Consider the following 12,525-nt stretch of genomic DNA (forward strand, 5'->3'; position numbering starts at 1 on the left):
AATTTATGTTTTTGTCTATTTTTTGGTCAATAAGGTTCAAACGGGCTAATTTCGGTCCATTAAGGTCTTTTTAGAGTCAAACTAAGTCTTGGTGAGAACCTGGAGCAAAAGGAGGCTGATACTGAAAACTACCTAGTTGGAACGATCGTGTGAACGATCACACCATAACTCTGAATGATCGAACCATACCTCTGAACAATCGAACCATACCTTTAAACAATCACACCATACCTTTAAACAATCACACCATACCTCTGAACAATCACACCATTGGTTGGATCGATCGAACTATTCGCAAAAGTTATAAAAAAGCAGATCTAAAGCTCATTTCAAACCAACTCGGGCTGTGCTTGAAATGGGAGATCCTAGGGCCAAGTTCTCACGTTTTTGGGCTCTAAAAGCCTTGTAATAAAGAGGGATTGAACCAATTTTGTAGGGAGATTCATATTTTTACATTGTAATTTCTATATTGTTGTAGTTTCTCTCTTTAGAAAGTTAGAGATTAAGGTTAAAAGAAAAGAGAGAAGTGAAGGCACATCTCAAGAACACATCTTTAGATTCACATACTCTTTATCTCTTAAGCTTCAAATAAGAAGAAGAAGAAGAGGAAGAAGAAGATGGAGCCATGTTTGGAGCTTACCCTTGAGGATTTCATGACCACATCCACCTCCTCCATGATTAGCTAGACCTTCACTTAGGGCTTAGATGAGCCCTAAGTCTTATGTAATTTAAACTCTTTTATTTTTATTTTTGGGGATTAATATATATATTGTTGTGATTAGTGGTTAGCCTAGTGATTGTTCATTTAATTCTTCCTAGTGATTCTCTATTTTAATTACATATTGTCTTATGCATAATTATTTGAGAATTAATCTCTACACTAGATTCTCTATGTTGGTTGCATGTCTATGTGTGATTAATTAAGGATTTAGTGATGACTAAGCATGGTTTTCATTGAATGGGTTTGTAAACTAATTTGATGGCTTATGCTTACACTTGATGGGTTGTTCTACAATTTAATTCATGTTTGCAGGTAAGTAGACAATATTTTCTTGGTTTGATACTCTACACTTATTATTGCAAATTCCATGATTCTCTAGATTGATGTGTGCTCTCATTAGACCCATTTGTTAACTAATTGATGGATTATGCCTTTGTCTTGGTGGGTTGTTCTACACTTAGTTTACTTGTTGATTAGGTAGACAATTCACACTTGCATTAGATAGTTCACACTTTAACATGCAAATTGTGTTTATGTTTGTGGCCACATCTAGATTGCAATAATGTATTCCCCATTAATGGAAAGTAAGTGGTTAATTACATGAGCTTAGTGGTGATTCCAATACCCTAAGACCTCTCTTCATATCTCTTAAGTCCCTATCTCTCGCTAGTTTACTTTAATTGCATTTTAATTTCATTGCATCTTAGTGTAATCAAATAACTAACCTTTCTTTGTAATATTTTGATATGCTAGAATCGAAGTTAAATTCCAACGTGTATAATCCCTGCAGACGATCTCTACTCATTATACTTCATTAGTTGTAGTAGTGGTTTTATAAATATAAATTTGACTAGAAAGGCTTCTTAAACCATAATCATATTTTGACCTTGCGAAGCGACCTCTCGCATTACAAAGTTCATTTTCTAAACATATAGAAAAGGGGCTCGTCACAGGGCTTATTTAGATTAATTTGTCATTGTCTTTATAGATGATATTTTGATCTCTTCTAAGACAGAGGATGATTATGTTAGACATCTTCACACAATGTTGGAGACGCTTCATGAACACCAGTTATATGCCAAGGTTTAGAAGTGTGAATTTTGGCAGCAATAAGTGAAGTTTCTGGGTCATGTGGTGTCAAAAAAAGGAATAGCGGTAGATCCAGCTAAGGTCTCAGCAGTGGTAGAGTCGGGACAGCCTACTACACCTATGGAGATTCAAAGTTTTTTGGGATTGGCAGGATACAATCGTAGATTCATTCAGGGGTTCTTGAAGATAGCAGGACCACTCACTCATCTGACTAAGAAGGGTGTATAGTTCGTATAAGATGAACACTGTCAGAAAGCTTTTGATAAGCTAAAAAGTAAGTTGACTTCTTTACCAGTTATGTGTACACCACAGGGCGGGATAGAGTATCTTGTCAACACAGATGCTTCTTTGCAAGGTCTTGGGTGTGTTTGAATACAGGAGGAACGACCAATTTCGTATGGATCTCGTAAGCTTAAGCCTCATGAGCTCAATTATCCAACGTACGATTTGGAGTTAGCAGCTGTGGTCTTTGCCTTACGTATTTGGAGGCATTATCTGTTGGGAGAGTCCTTCAGATTATTTAGTGATCACAAGAGTCTACAGTATTTGTTTACTCAGTGTGAGCTGAATATGAGACAGCGCAAGTGGTTAGAATTTGTGAAAGACAATCATTTCTCTATACCGTACCATCCAGTGAAAGCGAATGTGGTGGCAGATGCACTCAGTCACCGACCCTCTACGAGTCTTTTTACATTATTCACTATTAAGTGGAATACTTTAAAGACAGTTAGTAAGTTGTTCGATGTTTTTACGGTGTGCATGGTAGTTACACCTTTGATCATTCATAAGGTACTGAAGGCATAACTTACAGATCAGCAGTGCATTGACAAGGTTAGAGAGATAGCTTCTGGGGATGTTTCATTTTATCATGTTGGGACTGATGGAGGCTTAAGATACAAGGGGCAGTTAGTAGTACCTTTTGCTGATGAGTTGAGGAAGGATGTGATGACTGAAACTCACCGTTTTGAGTTTTCTGTTCATCCAGGAGGAAACAAAATGTATCAGGATATGAAGTGGTAATTTTGGTGGCCAGGTATGAAAAAGGAAATAGCTATCTTTGTCTCTTAGTGTAGGTCTTACCAGATGGTCAAGATTGATCATCACAAGCCGTCAGGATCTCTATAACCACTACCTATACCAGAGGGGAAGTGAGAGAGCATTTTTATGGATTTTGTGAAGGGATTGCCTAATTCATTTAAGGATCACAATTCTATTTGGGTCATTATTGATAGGTTAACAAAATTAGCTCATTTCTTACCTATTCGCACTGATTTCACTTCAGAACAATTGGCGAGACTTTACATTTTAGAGATTGTGAAGTTACATGGTATTCCGTTATCTATTATATCATACAAGGATTAATTCAAGCTTTTTGTCAGGATTTTGGAAGAGTTTTTAGCAGACTTTGGGTACATAGTTGCATCTTAGTACTGCTTATCATCCTCATACTGATGGATAGACCGAGAAAGTTAATCAGATCATGGAGGATATGCTTCATTCTTGTATCATTGACTTTAAAGGCCACTGGGAGGATTATTTGCCACTTGTGAAGTTTGCTTATAATAAAAGCTTTCAGAAGACAATTGGTATGGCACCGTTTGAGGCATTATACAGCCGACCATGCAGATCTCCTATTTGTTGGATGGAGGTTAGAGAGAGCAGATTCTTGGGTCCTAAATTCATTAAGGATACCTCTAAGGAAATCGCTCTTATTAAGGATCGTATACGCACTGCCCAGAGTAGGCTAAAGAGTTATGAAGATCATCATACTCTTGCATTGGAATTTTAGGTTGGGGATTAAGTTTAACTTAAAGTGCCTCCTATGAAGGGAGTAATGCGCTTTGGGAGGAAAGGAAAGTTGTCACCGCGATTTGTCGGTCCATTCATGATTACGGATCTAGTTAGAGCTGTAGCTTATCGGTTAGCACTTTCGGATCATTTACATCGTGTCCACAATATGTCCCATGTTTCTATGTTACGAAAATTTCTATGAGATGAGGATCATTACCAGCACATCGATGTTGGTGAGATTGAGTTGCAGCCAGATACAAAGGTTCTTCACTTGGAAGTCCATGATAGTTAGGAAGCATTTGAATGGTTTGTGGCTTAATTGCATAATGATGTGCTCTAAATGGAGGCAATTGGATGCATGTAGGTGAATTATACTCATTAGGCACATAATGGTCTCTTAAAGCAAGAGGTGGATTAGCTACTTGAGGTGCAACATGAACACCTTGGTTCGGAATTCCTTGATTGTTGATGGGAGGTTATGGAGCATACATTGGCCTTGGCATTCCATATGGAACTTGGCCTTGTTGTTATGGTGGTTGGTGAATAAATGGCCTAGGCATGCCTAATGGTACTTGTATGTTCTCATTGTGCACATTGGGATGAAGGATACCTTGTTGGTCTATGTGACCAATGTCCTCAACATGATCATCATTATGGTCATCCATTGAAAGATTGGCTCTATTTGAACTTTCTCTTCCCCTAGGATTTCTAACGATAGATTCAAGATGCAAATCAAGAGGGATAAGAGTTGGTCTCAATGAACGACACCCATGCATGCACAATGCAAAACACAAAGAAACACAAAGAATGACAAACACTATGCCTTCACAACAATGCAATTAGACTTCTTCCACAATGATAAGCGCCGAATATTGTATATTCAAGCGCCCTAAATTGCATTAGTAAAGTCCGTTGTATGTTAATTTATGTAGATTATCTTCATTTCTATGTTTTTATGCATTTTCAGGTTCATTGGCCAAAATGGAACAAGAATAAGGCCTTGTGGAATCTTGAGCAACAAAAGGTGCCAATGCTGAATTCTGGCAGCAGTAGAACCTGGAATTTGCTCGGCATTTTGACCTTCCAAACTCGAGAACTGGACTTCCCTCATAAAATAAAATATTTATATCTCTGAATTAGCTTTCTAAATCTTCAAACGGTTTGTCATTCGTAGCTTGGAGCAGAGAGTTATGGCCTTGTTACCAGAGGTGCGCAGAACTGCCTGGCAGCAATGAAATTCTGCCTTGATCTTCATTTTCGACCAACCATCCTTGAGAATTGGATCTCCACCAAAACATAAAATATTTAGAGCTCTGAATTAGCTTTCTAAATCTTCAAACAGTTCATCATTCAGAGTTCGGAACGCAAAGTTATACCTGTTTAACCAAAGTAGGTCTGGGCAGAGCAAGTAAAGCATGGAGCTTTTTACACTAAATTTGAGTGCTCAAGGCCTTGCTTAGAGTGCTCGAAATTTGGGCAGAATGCCCTTCGGAAATGGCTCATTTCAGCCCACTTGCACCTTGGTTTCTTCATTTTGTTTTCCTCTTTAATGAAGTGGTTGGAGATGTTGGTTGGTGGCCTTTTGGTGGTAGATAAGAGGGATAAGAGCCACACAATACAAAAAGCTTCATTTTTACAAGATAGAGGAGAGAGAAGAGAGCAAGAAAGGTGTGTTCTTGGAGCTAGAAGAGGGGAGCTAAAAAATGGAGGTCAAGGCTTTGCTTCCTCCTTCCTCTAGTGCATCAATGGGTAACTAAACCTCCATCTAGGGAGGTGATGAAGCCTCCTTTGTAAGCATGCTATAATCTTGTTTTAATTTGGGGAATGAAGTGTATTTGTGATCTTTTCATATTCTAGAGACTTACACATGTTGTAAATGTTCTTCAATTCAATAAATGATTGTGTTAAATGTATCATCTTGTCTTAGATTGTATGTTTTCATGATTATAGGGCTTATATCTTCATAGTGAGAATGGAGATGAGAATATGAAATGGTTTTCTTGGCATGTCTTGTGAAGGTTTTGATAGTCCATTCCTAGGAACGATGAACCATACTACACCCCTAGTTTAATGTAGTTAGGTAGATGGTTCATACCAACCGTGGATGGATTATACTTAGTCTTTGATTACATGTGTATTTACCATACAAAGTAAGGGATTTGATAGGCCATTCCTAAGGGATTATACTTAGATGGTTTATACTTAGCTCTGATTGTATGAACTTCTTGAAGATAGTGTAGTTATCATGCATCTCTATATATCATGGTCATTTACATAAGTAGTTCCCCAAGTTAATTACAAGCTAGCATGTTTATGAGGTGTGTGGTGGATTCATTTCCCTAGTCCTCTCCACCTAAGTTTCACTCCTTTTAATCTCCTTCAATTTATCGTCTTATGCATTCTGAATTCGTAGTTTCAGTGACAAACAAACAAACCCTTATTACCCCTTATCATTCTAAGAACGATTCTAGACACTTAGGTCGCCACAGACTAGCGCAGTCCCAGTGGTTCGACTTACCCGACCAATAGCCCTATTTTACAATGATTCGTGCTATTGCGAAGGTTGATGTATAATTGACCAACCGATCAATTTTTGGCGCCGTTGCCGGGGACTGCAAATGGTTTAGCAACCAAAGTTTAGGGTTAATTTTAGTTTGATTGTGAATATTGTGTCTTGTGAATATTCCTTGTGTGTTTTGACTATCTTTGTGTTTTAAGTGTTGTCAGATTCTAGGGACTCGAAGCTCGCCGTGGGAATGCTAGCAAATTGTAAGTTTAGAGGACCCCAGTTAAGTCTCGTGACTTCTAGTTTCGAGTTGTAAATATTGTGCATGTGTTAAATTTAGTTTTAGTTTAGTTGTGAAGCCCTTGTTGAGGCTCTTATCCTATTTAAATTTCATGTTCAAGCATCGGTCCTTGTCGTGGCCAATTTAATTTTTGTCTTGATAATTGAGGAGAAAGGGAATATCATATGTGGAGGTTATGGTGATGAAGTGTTGTATTGATTGCTTTGTGTGTTGTTGAATTACTCCTAGATGGAGGATAATTATCTCCTAACTCAATTCTACACACCACATGCATTTTGTGCTTTTTGCTCTCGTAATTCACATCATACAAGAGATTGTCTTCCAACGAGACAATTCTCGGATTTTTATCTAGAGCAACCAAATGAAAATTTCTTTGAACCGGGTAGTAATCCATACTTCAATGGTTACAACTCGGGTTGGGGAGACCAACAAAACTTCTTGTGGCATGACATAGGAAATTCAACCCCACAATCTCATATGCAACCTTTTCAACCCAATGATCATTCTTTCCCGCCCTTTTCTCCTTTTCCACCCTCTCCATTGGATGAGCTAATTGTTGCTAACAAACAAATGATGGAGTCTATGCACACGCAAATGATGGACTCCAACAATCAACTATTGGCTTCCCTTGCTAGCATGCAATCCACAGTAGAGTCTATCAATCAAGTGGTACCATATCACCAGTCCCAAGTTAGTGCAATGATAGATGACCAAATATCTCAAATTCAACAAAGGATTAATGCTAAAAATCATGAAGAGGAGGAAACATTTTCATTTGAATTTATGGCCAATCCAAAAGAAAATTCTATGAATGATGAGATTACTCCAAGTAACTTTCATCATTAGAATGATCAAGTGGTTATTACATGTGAAAATGATGAAATGGTGGTTGAAGATCAAATTGTTGCCCCACATCAAAATGAAGCAATTGTGGCTCAAAATGGGAAAAATAATGATTTAGAGATTGTCTACCCTACTCCAAAACAGCCCCTACATAATCCCTTGCTTGATGCACCTACTTTAATGGAGGATCCTCTAAAAACATGCTTAGCTCATTTTAATTATGAGGATTTTGATGTTGCCAATTCTGTTTGCGAGGTCAATTCTTTGCTTGATATTCCTCCTATTCATTCTCTTCCTTTGTCAACATCAAATGTATCTCTTTCTTGGGAGCTTGCATCTCATCCCATTCCCTCACTTGAGTTATCTCAAACTGTTGAGCCCAAACCACCGGATAAGTGTGGGGAGGATGTTGAAATTCTGAAGGATAACTTGTTGAGCATTCCCGTGCTCAATATGACCCTTCATAAGTCGTTGCTTGGTGCACCCTCACCTAATCCATCTTCCTATAATCCAAATCATCCCCATAGTCCAAAGTTCTTCATTGAGAAAGAAGAGTGGGTTGAGGTCTTTCCGTTACCTCTTTTCCACTTTTGTCTTCAAAGTCTTCCTCCTCCACTTTTAAAAGAATTATCCTATTTTGGGGACCTATGACTCTCTAGAGAGACATGGTATAGGGTAAGGAGGACTAACGTGATCTCGGTGCGTCTAGCTATCGACGTTAAATTTAGCACCCATGGGGAGTAATTCTTTCGACTTCAATGCCTCCCTAATGTTCAATTGCCTGAGCCATAAAATTTTATGGGAAATGGTTAAGAAATGCCAAAATTTAACTTTCTCTGGAACTATCTTAAGTTGTGTTTCACATTTTTAGATTGACTTCTTAGACCTTCTCAACTCTTGTTTTCATTCCCGGAAGTTTCTGGCTCTATCAGGCAATTTTCTCGGACTTTCGACATGGCACTCACATGCATAGCCTCTCATCTTCAATGCATTGTTGGATCATGGTTTCTCAAAATCATCCATGCGTTGGAAAGGTGCTACATTTTGAAAAAATTTCCAAATTGTCCATGCATTAGAAAGAAGTTGAAAAGTTTTCAAAATTTTCCATCCATGCATTACATTGGAATGAAAGTGCAAAGTTTAAATTTTTCTATGCATTGAATTAAAATGGAGTTGCAAAGTTTGAAATATATATATATATATATATATATATATATTTCCATGCATTTGAGATGATTGCAAAGTTTGAAAAAAAAAATTGCAAAGTTTAAAAACAAAATTTTCAAAATTTTCCATGGAATGGAATGAAGTTCATTGGAGGAAAATTGCACAATCTGAAAAAATTTCAAAATTTTCCTTGCATTGCAATGAAGTGTAGAGTTTGACAATTATCCATCCATGCATTGGATTGTTTTAATATGCAAAGTTTCATTATTTTCCATGCATGCAAGGTGAAAATAATCCATCCATGCATTGATTTGGAAGCATGTTGCAAGGTTTTATCAATTCTTCAGCTCTCAGTTGATCATGTATACATTCACAATGCATAAGAATGAGGCACCTAATGGAATGACATGCAAAGTTCATCTCTCAACCTCACTGTATAATGTTACAATGCATGCAAAAAAATTCATCTCTCAACCTCAATGCTACTGCCTTCATTTCGAGCACTCTATTTCCTCTTTGGAGTGCTCGAAAGCTCTATGAAGCTTGCACAAAACCATTCCGAGGCTACTGCTTGTATTTCGAGCGCTCTAAGTCCATTTTCGAGTGCTCGAAATGTGAACCAATCTCATCCCAAGCTCACTGCCCTCCCTTCAAGCTCTCTAGCTTTCATTTCGAGTGCTCGCCAATCCAACACAACCATGCAACCAATCTCCTCTCTGCCTGTATTTCGAGCACTCGAAGCAGGCATTCCGAGTGCTCGAAACCTGCTCGACTAACCAAACCAACCTCCTGCAACAAAACAAGCATTAACCAACCATCCCAACAACCACCTTACTCCCCTTGCATGACACCATCCCCACAACCCAACTCTCGGTATCTCCCTCTCCTTCCGCAGCCACTGCCAGTTTTTCGAGCACTCGAAGTCCAACTTCGAGTGCTCGAACCCCCTCTCAACCTCACCCAAGCTCTCTCACTCAACAGTCGAGCCCTCTGCCAAAATTTCGAGCACCCCAAGCTCTTATTTGGAGTGCTCGAGATTGCTCAACCTCACCACCAAACTCCTCTCTCTCCAACAGCATCACCACCATGCTCACAACAAACCCCTCTCGGCATCTCTACAGACCAACTTCCACAACCCACCAACCTGCATCCATCTTACAACCTATCTCGGCTGCCTTCAATTCGAGTGCTCGCAGGCTCAGTTCGAGCACTCGAATCAACCTCCTCACCAACCCAGCCTCAATCACTCTCGACTTATCTCCATGCAAACCGCAACCAACCTCTCATGCAACACTCCACGACCTGCATCAAAACCAACCTACCCTCTCCTTAGGCTCCAACCAAACAACTTCACCTGCATACCACCCCCATGCAGTACAAACCCACCAACTCACTCCTAAACTCCCTCTCTCTCGGCAACATACCACACCACCCCTCTCGGAAAATCATCAACCCAACCTCACTTCTATCCATGCACCAACCCACAAACAAACCCCTCGGCATCACTTTCCACCTCCAAACCACCATACCGAGTGCTCGCACCAACTTCCCTCTCCACTATGCAATCCTTAGGCAACCCAAGCAACCCACACCTCATTTCCCTCAACTTCCACCACCTCAACCCACAAACTAACCTCTCGGCAACCCCTCATCATCCTCAACCATGCATGTCTTCCACGGCCACCCTCCCAACACAATCCCAACCATTCACATCAACACCATGCACACACCAACCAAACCAACCACCACCCCAACCTTCACCCCTCTCTCATTCACCAACCAACCCTCACACAAGCCTTCTCTCTCTCGGCACCTTCACTCCCTAACCACCCACCACCCTTCACACTCAATCAACCCCATCCTCAATTCCTCCACAACACCCTCATGCATGCCATTCAAAAAAAAAAAAATAAAAAAAAAAATAATGGCACACTTTTGGTATTCTTTTGCTATCCATTTTACACTTGTGGCTAATGTCTGCATTTGTGTTTTGTTTGGATTTTTATCTTGCACTATAATTCAGGTTAGTGTTTTTAATTCTGTTTTAATTTTTCTTAAAAGCCTATGCTTTTACATGTGTATATTAGTTGTGTTTTGCTAGGTCTTCATGTCCAAGTTTGGGGGAAGCACTTGCATATTCACATAGATGGAAACCTTTGCCTTCCTCACTCCGCTTGGTATTATTGTTCTTTAACCCTCTCTGTTCTTATTTTCATTTACTTGTCTTCTCACATTGAGGACACTGTGACATTCAAGTTTGGGGGTGCATTTATGTATTTTTGGTTTTACATTTTTGCTGAGCAATGATAATGGAATTTGAAACCTGTTGGAGATGAAAGCATATGTTTAAAACTTTGTGCATAGAAGCAGCTGATATTTTTGAAAATAAAGAAAATTTGAGTTGAAATGATCATGTAGATTCAAATTAGTCTATATAAATGTCTCAATTAAATTCTCGCTGGATTTGACACTCTTTTAAGCTTCACAATGCACAGATGCACATTGGAAACTTAACTGTGAGGCATGCAACTTGATTGACCTTGACCTTGCCCTAGTTAATCTGATTTGATGAACCTAATGGATGAATACTTTTGGCATGAATCTAAAAAAGAAAAAAAAAAACTGAGAAAGAAAGAAAATAATGATCAGTTAACGTTCGTAGCCTTTCCAACTCGAGTTATTAAGCCCTATGAGTATCTCTACACTTAGCACCCTAAAACCATCTGGTTTGGGAGTTGTTGGCCTAACGCTTGCTACAGGGGTTGGTTAGAAAGCTTAAGGGACTTAAACATTGCACGGTCATTCAAAAAAATAAACTGGTAATAAACATGGTTCGTTGGAGTTCGTAGCCTTTCCAACTTGAGCTATTAAGCCCTATGGAGTGTCTCTACACTTAACACCCTAAAGCCATCTGGTTTGGGAGTTGTTGGCCTAACGCTTGCTACATAGGTTGGTTAGAAAGCTTATGGGACTTCAGCATTGCACAACCATTCTATGTTTTGCTTATGAGTTACAAAAAATTGTCAACAAGCAACAAAAGTTGTCTTGTAAATAAAATCATGCCTCAGGGACCTCATTTAAAGGGGAATTCAATGATTTGAAAACTTGTGCTTTGGAATTGGAAAAGAAAGTAAAAGCCGCATGTTGAGAATCCAATTCACTTTCACTGAAGCTAGAGTTGATTTCCATTCAAGAGATGATAATTGAGTTACTTATATAGACTTTGATGTTGATGCATGTATGTGGAAATGTATTTAGCCAATTTTTGTATCAATGCTTCATATATGCAAGGTAGTCTTCCCAATGACCCCATCTCCAGCTCTTTTTCTATTTCAAGTTATTTTTGAGCAATGTATATATCTTATTTTACCATGGATGATATTTTTGTAGTAGCAAGCCCATGGTTGTCTTTTCATTAAGTTTTTCATTGTAGTTTTGCTAAGGGACTAGCAAAATGTAAGTTTGGGGGTGTGATAAGCGCCGAATATTGTATATTCAAGCGCCCTAAATTGCATTAGTAAAGTCCGTTGTATGTTAATTTATGTAGATTATCTTCATTTCTATGTTTTTATGCATTTTCAGGTTCATTGGCCAAAATGGAACAAGAATAAGGCCTTGTGGAATCTTGAGCAACAAAAGGTGCCAATGATGAATTCTGGCAGCAGTAGAACCTGGAATTTGCTCGGCATTTTGACCTTCCAAACTCGAGAACTGGACTTCCCTCATAAAATAAAAGATTTAGAGCTCTGAATTAGCTTTCTAAATCTTCAAACGGTTTGTCATTCGGAGCTTGGAGCAGAGAGTTATGGCCTTGTTACCAGAGGTGCGCAGAACTGCCTGGCAGCAATGAAATTCTGCCTTGATCTTCATTTTCGACCAATCATCCTTGAGAATTGGATCTCCACCAAAACATGAAATATTTAGAGCTCTGAATTAGCTTTCTAAATATTCAAACGGTTCATCATTCAGAGTTTGGAGCGCAAAGTTATGCCTGTTTAACCAAAGTAGGTCTGGGCGGAGCAAGTGAAGCATGGAGCTTTTTACACTAAATTCGAGTGCTCGAGGCCTTGCTTAGAGTGCTCGAATTTTGGGCAGAATGCCCTTCGG

This window comes from Cornus florida, unplaced genomic scaffold (genome assembly GCF_030987335.1).
Source record: "Cornus florida cultivar Cherokee Brave unplaced genomic scaffold, ASM3098733v1 CherokeeBrave_3.0.0_Hap2_Chr05, whole genome shotgun sequence".
NCBI lineage: Eukaryota > Viridiplantae > Streptophyta > Magnoliopsida > Cornales > Cornaceae > Cornus > Cornus florida.